Source organism: Perca fluviatilis, chromosome 14 (assembly GCF_010015445.1).
Source record: "Perca fluviatilis chromosome 14, GENO_Pfluv_1.0, whole genome shotgun sequence".
NCBI classification, from domain to species: domain Eukaryota; kingdom Metazoa; phylum Chordata; class Actinopteri; order Perciformes; family Percidae; genus Perca; species Perca fluviatilis.
The window spans coordinates 32,693,668-32,706,144 of NC_053125.1; the positions used below are offsets into that span (position 1 = coordinate 32,693,668).

At 39.0% G+C, this 12,477-nt stretch overlaps 1 protein-coding gene and 1 long non-coding RNA gene across 2 annotated transcripts in view; both read right to left on the reverse strand.

Annotated features, from left to right (window-relative positions):
- Window positions 1-12,477, reverse strand: part of LOC120572814 (low affinity immunoglobulin gamma Fc region receptor II-like) — a 208,107-nt gene that overhangs the window by 90,170 nt on the left and 105,460 nt on the right. The window lies entirely within an intron of this gene.
- On the reverse strand, window positions 2,443-4,769 carry LOC120573043. The gene is made up of 3 exons (XR_005641617.1): window positions 4,615-4,769; window positions 3,861-3,935; window positions 2,443-2,508 (listed from the first exon to the last, which is right to left on the reverse strand). It is a non-coding gene; the product is annotated as an uncharacterized LOC120573043 (long non-coding RNA).

Below are 12,477 nucleotides of genomic sequence, written 5' to 3' on the forward strand. Positions count from 1 at the left end.
CTGGTTCTGCAATATGAGCCATCTCTGGACAATATTTTGCACTATGCACATTTATCTATTTATTACTCTGTGTCACCTACAACTCTGCAATATGTCATCTCTGTTCACCAGCACCTTACTCATCTGTATATCTGTGTTTATATACTGTCTGTTTATATAAGGTTGTTTATTGTGTAAATATGTTAGTTTTATTACTAATATTATTTTAACATTCTATTTTTTCTATTTCTTATACTTTATGTATAGTAGTTCTCCTTTGTCTAATTAATGTGTATTTGTGTTGTTCTGATGTGTTTACATTTTTCTTTTGAGCTGCTGAAGCACAGGAATTTTCCCCAGTGTGGGATTAATAAAGTTTATCTCATCTTATCTTGTCAAAGCCTCAGCACAGTGATTAGCTCACAGAGAAAAGCATTTCTCCCCCAAAATAATGATTCATATTTAACAAATCACAATAATAAGTTACCTGCACTGAGACTGAGCTGTCACTCAAACTTTCCCTTAACATTCATTAGCCAATGGGGACGTACCCCTGTAAGACCCGCCCACGGGAGAGCTTTGTGCAAAATCGCAAAGGAGAAAGCTGGGAGCATGACTGCAAACGTGATGGAGAGAGCAAAAGACTGATCATTGAGAAAGAAGCAGAGGGAACTGTAAACAAAAGGACATAATATCAAATATAAGACCAATAGTTTACAACTACACAAATGTTTTGATTGCAAGTTTTAAGTTTTACCTTTGAGGTGACAATTTTTTTGCTTGAGTTAGTGTGTAGTAAAAAGTAATTTTAAGTCTTAAGTATGTTTTTTTCTAATAGCTTGGAAGTGAGTAAGTTGCGTTTAGCAAAATTTGGTCACTTGGAGAGGTTGGCACACCAGTGCCACCTGTAATACCAAATCCTGAAAGCTCCCTAGCTCCTATTAGGTTAGGACTAGAGATCTGAACCTTTATAGAGGTCTTCTTGACAATGTCTAGAAGGTATGTGTTGTGTCATATTCACATATTCATAAACTAGAAGAATTATGTATCACATGAAGTCTCATACATGCATGTTGGCCTTGCAGTTCTTCGGTTATAAGCTTTTCCCTTAGGGGAAGGGAAATAGACGAAAATCAAGCAAAAGAGGTGGATTTGAGCAGGTTAAACAACAGGCAGACACACACAACATATCATGAAGTAAATCATGTCTATGCAGAGGACCAGTTAGTCTGGATCAACGGAAGTACATTTCCAGGATAAAGCCTGACATCCTGACATGCACTCTGTGTGTTGCAGTTGTCAAACTCCCTTCGCTACAGAAAACAACAACCTTCAAGCTACTCGCTGAAAGAGTCAAGTTTTTAAGTAGATGTGGATGGTGCAACAAGGCAGACCTGCTTGGTTCTTTAAGGGAATGATTATAAAGACTTACAAAGAATATGTTTACAGCATTTCCTCTCTAACTGGGAGGTTTTGAGACTGCTTTCTTAGATTGCTGTTGACGAAGTACACACAGAGATACACTGGTAAGAGCCAATGAGGTTTCACAATGTATCAGCTAATTAAAATAGCTCACGTCACTGTATTGCGTCAACAGTTAACTTTATTTAATATTGGATGTGGAGTTTTATTTTGCGGGGTGCAAATGTTCCACCAAAACAAGTTCCTTCCTGAGACTATTTAGCAGAGCCACCATCGCTGCGTCTGGAGCTTAGCGCCACCCAGGAGGATTGTGATTGGTTTAAAGAAATGCAAACAACCAGACTTCACTGGTTGGACTGGTGTGAAGGAGGGATGGTGGGCTTCAGCAAGGAGTAGACGACTTCTGGTTCTGCTGGAAACTCTGAACACAAACAAACAATTTCAAACATATTTGACAGATTTATTTAATCAGATCTTCTTGTTCTCTTTAGTGTTTGTGTTCGAACTCTAAATGTTTGACAAGTTGTTCTGCGGTTGGAATACAAGCATCATAAGTGTAGTGGCACCTAGTTGTTTCTAATTCTTCTGTACCACCTTTTGAAGTCAGTCTAACTACAACCAGTATTTGAAACACGAGCAAACCATACGTTCTTCTTTTTAAAATGTTTACTTGTACAAAGCAAAAACAAAATTAAACATGGTACGCACGGTCAAAAAACTGTGTTGCTTCCAACATCTCTAACTTCAAAAATAAAACTAACTACGCTATGACGTAGCGCCATCCGATTGGAAGCCCAAAACACAAAAACATCACTAGAACCAAACATTACCAAATCATGCATTACAAACCAATACATGACCTATTAATTTTCATTAAACATTTTTTTACCATTTTAACTGTTTCTAAACAAACCTACCATTTAAGATGAACAGTACTTATTTGGCTCTTAAAATCAGGTATATATTGGAACAAAAAGACATTGTAGTGAACACATAAGTCACAAAGATTAATCAGAAGAGCAGCTGTACCTCTCGCCCTGTTTGGTCCGATCACTATTTGTCCATAACAGACGTCTGTAGTTCCTCTCACTGCAGCTCGATCGCTCTCTGCAAAAGACAATTATGTTAATACGTGATGATAAGTGATGTAGCAGTCCTGTTAATGTAATGCTACTTCAGTATGTAATACAAAAATATTATTTCATAAAAAAGATTAATTATCAGGATACTGAAAATCTGATTCAAACAAATGTTATATTTGACATTTTGGCGGGAGATTGGCGTGGTGTATTGGTCCCAAAACACAGGACTTTCCTTTCCTGGAAGTACTTATTTTAACCCAAACCAACAGTTAACATCACCACCCCTTTTACCAGCCTAATGCTACAGTCGTTATGTGGCTGTTTTTCGATATCTATATTAACAAATGCACGCGTGTCCAGCATCAGTTTCGCAATTTCCGTAAGATGCATTAATCACATGAAATGTGGCAGGTACATGATTTATTATTACTTGCTACTTACAGTATTGCTTCCTGCAGTAGCAACCTAATGTCACTTCCAAGCGTAGCCTGTCATTAATATTCACTGTCTTTTAGCTCTGTTCTTTTGAGGTAAATAGTAAAACAAAGTGATAAATAAATAAATCAAATGCATCTATATGCAGATGCAGATGTTTTATATAGCGTTGCTGATTTCGTCCAGTTAGCTAAATGGAAAGTATCACTCTACTTTAAGGCCATACCGATTCTCTTAGGGTTGGGGGGATATCTTTAAAACTATGCACAGTCTCTTCTGGAAAACATTCATAAAGTTGACCTCAGTCGTTAGTGACAGAAAATTGATAGAAATAGTTGTCGAGAATTTTACAAATGTGAGCTGAGAGAAGTTCAAGCTCTGCTGACTTTCTCTTCTCCACACAGCCTAACAACTAGCGTGTAAATTTCAGGTAAGGACATTACCCGTTAATATTCACCATCTAATTTAGTGTGTTAGCTTGCTAACATTTACATTGATAAGTTTAGTTTTTTAGAAACTCCATTAGCTAACTTTAGCTACAGCAGGGCTGCAGCTATTCTTCCTGGGGTCTGAGACATATTCAGAGTAACCCAGTACAGTCCATAACAACAGAAAACATTAAAAGCAAATCAAAAAGGTAACATAAAACCCAAAACCAAACTAGAGGACAATGTTATCGTTAACACATTTAACTGAAAGATTATAGTCCTGCAGACACAATGTTTTGATCCCTTTTAGTTTAGTCCCAAACCTGGTCCCATATCGACTCAAATCCACCCATACACATGCATGACCAATCACAGCCTTGTGTTCTTAAAGTGCCTCACCATTACTGTATGTTCTCCCACACATCAAACAATTAATCTCAGCTAGTCGATTACTTTAATACTTTATTACTTTAATACTTTACAGATTAGCCCCTTTAAAGAGCAGCAGCTGTACCTCTCCACCTGTTCACTTCATAACTGACTTCTTCTGTTCTTTCCACTGCTGAGTAGACCGGAGCTGGATCAGTCTCTGGGAAATGAAATACTACATATTATTGTAATACTATTAGTACTAGTATTGTACTAGTAACTGATGCAAGAAGTACTGTTAAAGCTGATTTATGGTTGTACGTAGGCTGTAAGCAGAGCCTACGGCACTATGAGGATTTGTACTGTATATCCATGTGCACTGGTTTGTCTGCGTCGTAGCGTATCTCCTTAAGAGAATAGCAGAGTGTGTGTGTGTGTGTGTGTATGTGTGTGTGTGTGTGTGTGTGTTCACGGAGAAGGAGAAACCAAAAACGAGTAAGGGGGAATGTGATGCTACCGAGCAACGGCCAAGCAGACCAGTCACAGTTTCGGTCTGCGTCACCACAATGTGGAACAGGAAGCAGTGAAACACTTTGACCACAGGAAAACACCTCCTGATCAGGCCTAACATCACAAACTAAAGACCACTTTGTTCAATTAAGATGCTGTTTTAGTTGTAGGTCAAATTAGTAAAAAGTAAGAATATAACTTAAATCAAATCTTAACCCCCAAATAATAAAATCTTAATCAAGGTTTTGACCCTCACAAAGGTAGAACAAATAAACACACGCTCTTATTTTGAAATATCGGAACATCACTGTACAGCATGGCTGTTAGTTGCATATAACTGAGAAACTTAAATAAGCAAATAATATTAAACAGATTTAGAAAAGGTTTACCTGTTGTTGTTGTTGTTGTTGTTGTTGTTGTTGTTGAGTGTTTCCTGCGGACACATCGTCTCACCAGTAGGACCAGAATGACCAGCAGCACCAGACCACAGAGGACTGGGACAGACACCAAGGACGCTAGGAGAGCAGGAGACGAGGACAGAGGAGACGAGGAGGAGGAGCCAGGGCTGGAGGGGGATGGAGGAGGTGGAGGGGTGGTGGGTTTACCTGAAGGAAAGATCAAATAAATAGAAAAATACTTAAAGTGCCCATATTATGCTCATTTCAGGTTCATAATTGTATTACTGTGGAATAACTTGCCAGTCCATATCAGAACCTGCCAAACTTTGGAATGCTTTAAATCATTGTTAAAAACTCATTACTTTTCTTTGGCTTTTCCTTCGAGTTAGGTTTGTTATTTCCTGGTAATTTTAAGTTTATTTTAATTTCACTATACCTCGTATACTGTATATTACACATGTTTTATTGTTGTATAAAATGTATGAGCAGTAATTTGTTGTTGTTGTTTTAACCTGTGAAGCACCTTGGTCAACCATGGTTGTTTTTAAGCGTGCTATATATAAATAAATTGATTGATTGATTGATTGATTGATACTGTATTATTATTACTGTTTTACTGCACATTGCTGCAGCTCCTCTTTTCACCCTGTGTGTTGAGCTCTCTGTTTTAGCTACATAGTGAGGCATCACACTTCTGTTCCATCTTTGTTGGGAGTCGCACATGCTCAGTACTTAGGTAAGGACTACTAGCCAGTCAGAAGCAGAGTATGAGGGCGTGCCCTGACAGTACCTAGGTAAGGACTACTAGCCAGTCAGAAGCAGAGTATGAGGGCGTGCCCTGACAGTACCTAGGTAAGGACTACTAGCCAGTCAGAAGCAGAGCATGAGGGCGTGCCCTGACAGTAGCTAGGTAAGGACTACTAGCCAGTCAGGAGCAGAGTATGAGGGTGCCCGCCCTGACAGTACCTAGGTAAGGACTACTAGCCAGTCAGAAGCAGAGTATAGGAGGTGCCCTGACAGTACCTAGGTAAGGACTACTAGCCAGTCAGAAGCAGAGTATGAGGGTGTGCCCTGACAGTACCTTGGTAAGGACTACTAGCCAGTCAGAAGCAGAATATGAGGGCGTGCCCTGACAGTACCTAGGTAAGGACTACTAGCCAGTCAGAAGCAGAGTATGAGGGCGTGCCCTGACAGTACCTAGGTAAGGACTACTAGCCAGTCAGAAGCAGAGCATGAAGGCGTGCCCTGACAGTACCTAGGTAAGGACTACTAGCCAGTCAGAAGCAGAGCATGAAGGCGTGCCATGCTAGCTGCTAGGTGAGCATTATAACGTGTGACCACGTTGGTCTCTGAAGTAAAGGCTGGACTACAATAGAGCTGTTTGGAGCAGTTGGTGAACAGTGTTGCTAATTTGCATGGTTTTTGTTTTTCTCTCTTTTAAGGCATTTGTTGCAGCAGTTTGGTTTTTGTAATTGTTTTCTTCTGTCTCAGTAGTTGTTTTGTTTATCTTTTGCCTCAGTTTGTTGCATCTTTTTTTATCAAATCTGTTGTTTTGCAATCAGTTCCCGTCATTTTGGGTCTCTTGCTATAGTTGTTGTTTTTTCATTTTAGGTCTTTTTGTAGCGCTTTGGCATGCCTTTGTTCTGCGTCTCTTGTGGTCATATATCTACTGTTCAGCCAGGTTTATGCCAATATCGGACACAATAATGACCTTTAACCTCCTCACCTGTGACAGAGACCCAGCTGGGTGGAGACTCTCCAACACTGCTGATGTTGCACTTGTAGAGGCCTTCATCAGACCTGGAAACATGGTGGATGGTCATGTGACCTGCAGCCTCATTCCTGATGAAGGAGCCATCTTTATAGAAACTAGCTGGGAGGTTGGAGGACGTCTTTGTTTTACAGGTCAGAGTGAGGTCTTCTCCCTCCATCACAGGGAGGACAGGACTCTGCAGGATCACTGGTCCACCTCAACACAGAGACAAACTACAGCATGTCATCCATTCACACACAGCTTCATCAATACTGACTCCACAGTCTGATCTTACCAGTGACAGTGATGCTGATGCTGTTACTGGTTGCTCCCTCTCTGGACTCACACCAGTACACTCCACTGTCAAAAGGGACAATGTGGCTGATTATAAAGGAAGAATTAGCAGTTATTCCCCAGCCATATCCACACTAAGTCCCGGTGTCTCTGGATATGTTCCTCCTCAGAGTCCATCCAGCAGAGCTGTCGTCCTCCTCACAGCTCAGAGAGACAGACTGTCCTTCAAACATCTGAGAGCTGCTGGGACTCACAGTCAGAGAGGCTGGAAGGAGCAGATATTTCATTATGTTTTGAGCAAAACATTCAATGTTAAAAAAACACGATGGAAGCAGAACTTCAGAGCAGGGCAGAGAAAGGACCACAATCTCCCTCATTAAAACTACTTTACATTCAGAGGTAACAACAGAAAGTTACCGCAACCACGGCATCACCTTTAATGCCTTTCAGCTCCCTCAGCTGTCGCCATCGCTGAAAAGCTGCCAATGATTACTCTAGTTTGTCCTCTCGCTGTATCTGCAGCCCTTTTTAGTCGCTGCTTTGTCAGTGTCAGTCTGAAATGCTAGGATTTCACTTTCAGTGGTGTGTATGAGAGTGCCATTTCAGACAATATATATATATATATATATATATAAAAAAAAAAGTTTCTACATCATAAATTTGGGTTTCTTTTTAACAAAATTGCCCCAAAATAACATAGTTGGTTCCATAAGATGCTCTTCACAAAAGGAAATTAAGGATCAGATCTCTATTTTCATAGAATTAGCGGTGTTTTATTCAATTTCATATCATTATCCAACTAAACGTTGACATGTCTATGATTATCGGTTACCTTCATTCCTCTGATCTTAACCATTAGTCAACATCATTCAGCATTTCTGCTTTTTTCTCACACAAAAACTAGAACATGTCATAAACTGCATTTCATTGGCTCTGTACCTGTACTCTGCTAAATGACAATAAAATTGAATCTAATCTAAAATAAATGAGGTTTATTGACCATGAATTCCAAAAATAAGTGTAAAACTAGTGCAAATAAATAGGTCTAGTGGTGAAAATACTGGTGTTAATGGAAAAACGTAAAAACGGTGTCTAAAAGAGTGTTCATTTTGACCCAGGAGGACAACACAAGGGTTAAACAAAGGTCGGCAGGATGTGTTATGTGGCTGGAGGTGAGAATGTCGTTTAACCATTGAGGTCTGTTCATTAAATCTGACATTTTAGACAGTTTAATGCACAGTTTAGTTATATCAGTACTACTTAGTTACTGTTGTAGATTCATTTATATAGAAGAAACACCACTGGCATAACATCCTTAACATTATATTCAATTCAATTCAATTTTATTTATAGTATCAAATCATAACATAAGTTATCTCGAGACACTTTTGAGTTGTTTGAGAAAGAAGTCTCCATTCTTAAAATTCTGACTTTAAACTGATATATAAATGTATATATCATGTAAAAAAACAATAAAAGTATGTTTTGTATGTGCTGAGAAATGTTTTGTGTCAAACTCACTGCAACTTAATGAAACACACGCAAATAGAGAAAACACAAGCACAGAGCCGGCCCGACCCATAAGCGAACTAAGCAGCTGCTTAGGGACCCGTGGCTGCCAGAGGGCCCCCAAGAGCGCTTCAAATGTGCTATTAGGTCTCAAATTAGTGCTTAAACTAATATTTACAATACACAAGTTGGTTTAGTGCCAAGTGCAGTGGCAACATGTTACAATGTGGAAACTCCTCAAACCAAATCCTGCTTATAGGCCCCCAAGAGTCTAGGGCCGGCTCTGCACAAGCAAATTAACACGCTGCAAATACACACAGGCAACCAGATACTAGGGCTGGGCGTATCGATACCAAGATGAGTATTGGTATCGGATCGATACTGTTGTGATGAGATCGATACTTTTGTTTTAGTTTCTCTCCGAGTTCATGCGAGCACAGCGTCTCTCCAAGTCTGTGCACAGTGTGCAAACAGCGCACCTCTCATTCTCTCTCTCTCTCTCTCTCTCTCTCTCTCTCTCTCTCTCTCTCTCTCTCTCTCTCTGGCTCCTCCCCCTCCCTGCTCTGCCGGAGGCGGAGAGTCTGAACAGTGAGAGAAGCCCTTGATGATGGCGGAAAGAAATAGAAGCGCTGTGTGGAGTATTGACTCCAGCTGATACGGACACTGCCACATGTGATGTGTGCAAAAAAAGTAATTCGCCACTGTGGTAACACCACCAATTTGCAAAAACGCATTAAAGCATTAAGTCACCCGAGAGAGAACTCCGAGCTGCAAAAAAAGTTGAGGGAGGAGGAGGAGGGGGGAGAACCCCAAACCAGACTCCCTACACAGAGACAGAGTATCTGGCAGAGGCTTTTCAGCCAAGAAATCAGGAGTATCCAGGTAATCTCCAGCATTAAGCAATGCTGTTCACAGTGATCAGAGAGGCAATTTTAGCAGACTGATAGAACTACTATCATAAATTCAGCCAGTTGAAAAAAATCCTAATTGTTTCACTGGAACTCAAAATTTTACACATTATTTTATTATTTTTATACCGTTACATTGTTTTATATTGTTCTAGTTAGTAAATAACATTTCGATTTCCCTAAAATCTTTGTCCCGTGTTTTATCCTAATCATAATCAACTAACTAAAGGCAAAATCACAAAATTATTCAATGATCGTGACGTTACAAGTAAAAAGTATCGGTATCGGTATCGATATCGGCGATACTAGCCCTGTATTTACTTGGTATCGGATCGATACCAAAATTCCCAGTATCGCCCAGCCCTACCAGATACACAAACACGCTGCAAATACAGAAACAATGCAAAAAGAAAAGCACACAATCTATGAAAACAAATTCGACAAAAAAAAAGACATAGTATTGTGTGTGCTGGTAAACAGTATTTATATGTTAGGCCTATTCATCTGCACGTTTATTAGACTTCAGTGTGAGATGTTTACGACGTTATCTGTAGAAGATGAATGTGAAATCAAATGAACAACGAGAGAGAAAAATATCTCATTTTAGTTCCTTGAGTCATGGTTAAAAAGAGACGGTGCAGTAGTCCAGATTTAAAGCTAATTAAAGACATTGAGAGGCTTTTCTGTCTTTCATTGTTTACATGTGTTGGCATAAAACTATTTCTAAGTCAGGACTGTTTGGAAATGAAGATTCATTTCAGGTGAGATCAGTAGTTGCAGCCCTACCTGGCTTTGTGATGCTTGTATTATGTTGTATGTAAGACTAGTGTTCACCTGTTGTAAATAAAGTTGTTTCAAAAACAACAAAAAACAAAAAACTAAAAAGAGTCGCTCAAACTTTCTCGGGCACTGATTGGCTGATAGGAAAAGCAGAGGTTGTCTTCATTCATAGCGAGCAGCGCGGAGCCAGACAGACCGACATTAGTGGACCAGAGTCCGGCTGTAACACGGAGGATTTTCCCCCGCAGTATTGATCTGTTCTCTGCGGATTATAATGTCGACAAAGACGGACAGAGGGATCCGGGAACCGCGTTGGGTGACGGGGGAAAGCTCGGCGGCTCTTCCGGTGATGTGCCGAAAATCTTCGCTTTCAGCGGTCTGTAGCCTACAGAAATATTTATCCGAGAAAGGGTGACTGTGAGGCGGATACAGAGCACCGCGAGGGGACGGTCCTTTCACCGGGGGCTGTTGCAATAAAAATGTATGCGACAAAAGGTGACTGTCCTGCGGCGGTGACAGTTACGTTAAGGCACCAAAACGACTAGTCAAAGTAAAACAGAAGATTAGGCAGAATGAGGGATATCTCCGGACCACCACCGGCAGAGACGGACACATGGATCCGGACATCGCGCTCGGTGGCGGGGGAAAGCTCCGCGGCTCCTCCGGCAGCAACAACCAGGAAGAAGAGACACCGTGAGAGGGTGAGGAACCGAATAATGCTTGACATCGTAGTTAAAAACCGAGAGATTAGGACGCTTTTCTTTGTGACTTTGACATTTTAATGTGTTAGTTTGACCCTTGTGTAGGCCTACTCTTCCCCGTCGACCATCATGCAACTTTTCTGGGTCAAAATGTAAAATAAATTCCAAGTTTTTTGTCAACTTTTCTCACTTCTTTCAATGTTTCTGTCAATATATATGTCTGCGCTTTTTTGACGTTTTTTTAAAGGTTTTCCCATGTTTTTGTCTTTTTTTTTAAAAAGATTTTCCTGACGTTTTTGACACTTTTTCAACGTTGTCATCATCAACCTTTCATTTACATGCTATAAAATTTAATAAAACACCCAAATTCGATGAAAGTATAAGTTATTTAGTTTTAAAATGATATCCTATTTGCTGTTTTATTCATAATACAAAAGTCATCTGCTTTTACAGATGTTTTATCCACTTTGTAAGTTTATGCTGATGTGAAGCCCTCTTGTGGCCGAAATTACAATTACAATATTATAACAAAAAACAGATAAAAAGAAAAGAAATCTTAAAAAAAAAAAACACTTAACAAAATATTAACCAATTTTCACACACACAAAATTAGGGAAATTGGAGATTGAAGAATCTTTACTTTTACTTAACCCTCCTGTTGCCCTCGGGTCAAATTAGACCCATTTTTAACCCTCATGCCCTCCTTAAAAAAACTTATTCTCGACACCTTCGAGGCAAAAATGTCCACGCACACAAAAACTGTTATTAAATCATCATATATCAATATTTTTTTCTGCTTTTTTTTTCTAAATCACTTAAACAACTTCTAACCTAATCAAAACTACCAAACATTCAATCATTTTCACCCTCATTTCACCCTTTAAATGCCAGTTTATGTATTTGAAGTATTTCATTTTTTATTACAAAAAAAACAAAAAACGATTTTTTTTTTCCATATAATGAATAATATGTAGATGTGGCTTTGGTGGGGACTAGAGGCTCGGATATGTCAAAGATAAGCAACAAAATTAATTTGATTGCATTAGTATTTTTTACATAGTTCCAGATACTCCCTTTGGACACCTTCGAGGCAAAAATGTACATATCCAAAAAACTGTTATTAAATCATCATATATCAATATTCTTTTCTGCTTTTTTTTCATAAATCGCAAACAACTTCTAACCTAATCAAAACCACCAAACATTCAATCATTTTCAGGATTTTAACCCTTTAAATGCCAGTCTATGTATTTGAAGTATGTCATTATTTATAAAAAAAAAACACAAAAAATGATTTTTTTCCCATATAATGAATAATATGTAGATGGGTCTTTGGTGGTGATAAGAGGCTTGGATATGTCAAAGATAAGCAACAAAACTGATTTGATTGCATTAGTATTTTTTATGTAGCTCCAGATACTCCCTTTGGACACCTTCGAGGCAAAAATGGCCCCATTGACTTCCATTATAACCACATGTTTTGATCTCACTGCCTTTACAGTATAAAACCATGCATTCTGTAATGTCAGCATTTCATTTGGAAGAAAACTAGTCATATTTGACATTTTTACAGTATTTCACCAGATTCAACTATTTTGCCCTTGTAGCCCGATGCATGAAATTATAGTTACATTATGGAGGTGTGTGTGTGTGTGTTGTCCAGAAAACTTTTGAAAAAACTTTGGAAAAAAGTGACAAAAAAAATCTGAAAAAGCTTCAAAATCTTGATTTAAAAACAACAAAAACGTAATTTTTTTTAAAAAAATACAATGAAATTGACAGACATCGGGAAAAGTGACATTAAAAAAACGTTAAAAAAAAGCCACAAAAGTGTCGAAATAGGTTTTCATCTTGACCCAGAATGAATAAAAGCTGCGTGGTCGACAGGAAGACAACACCGGGTTAACTC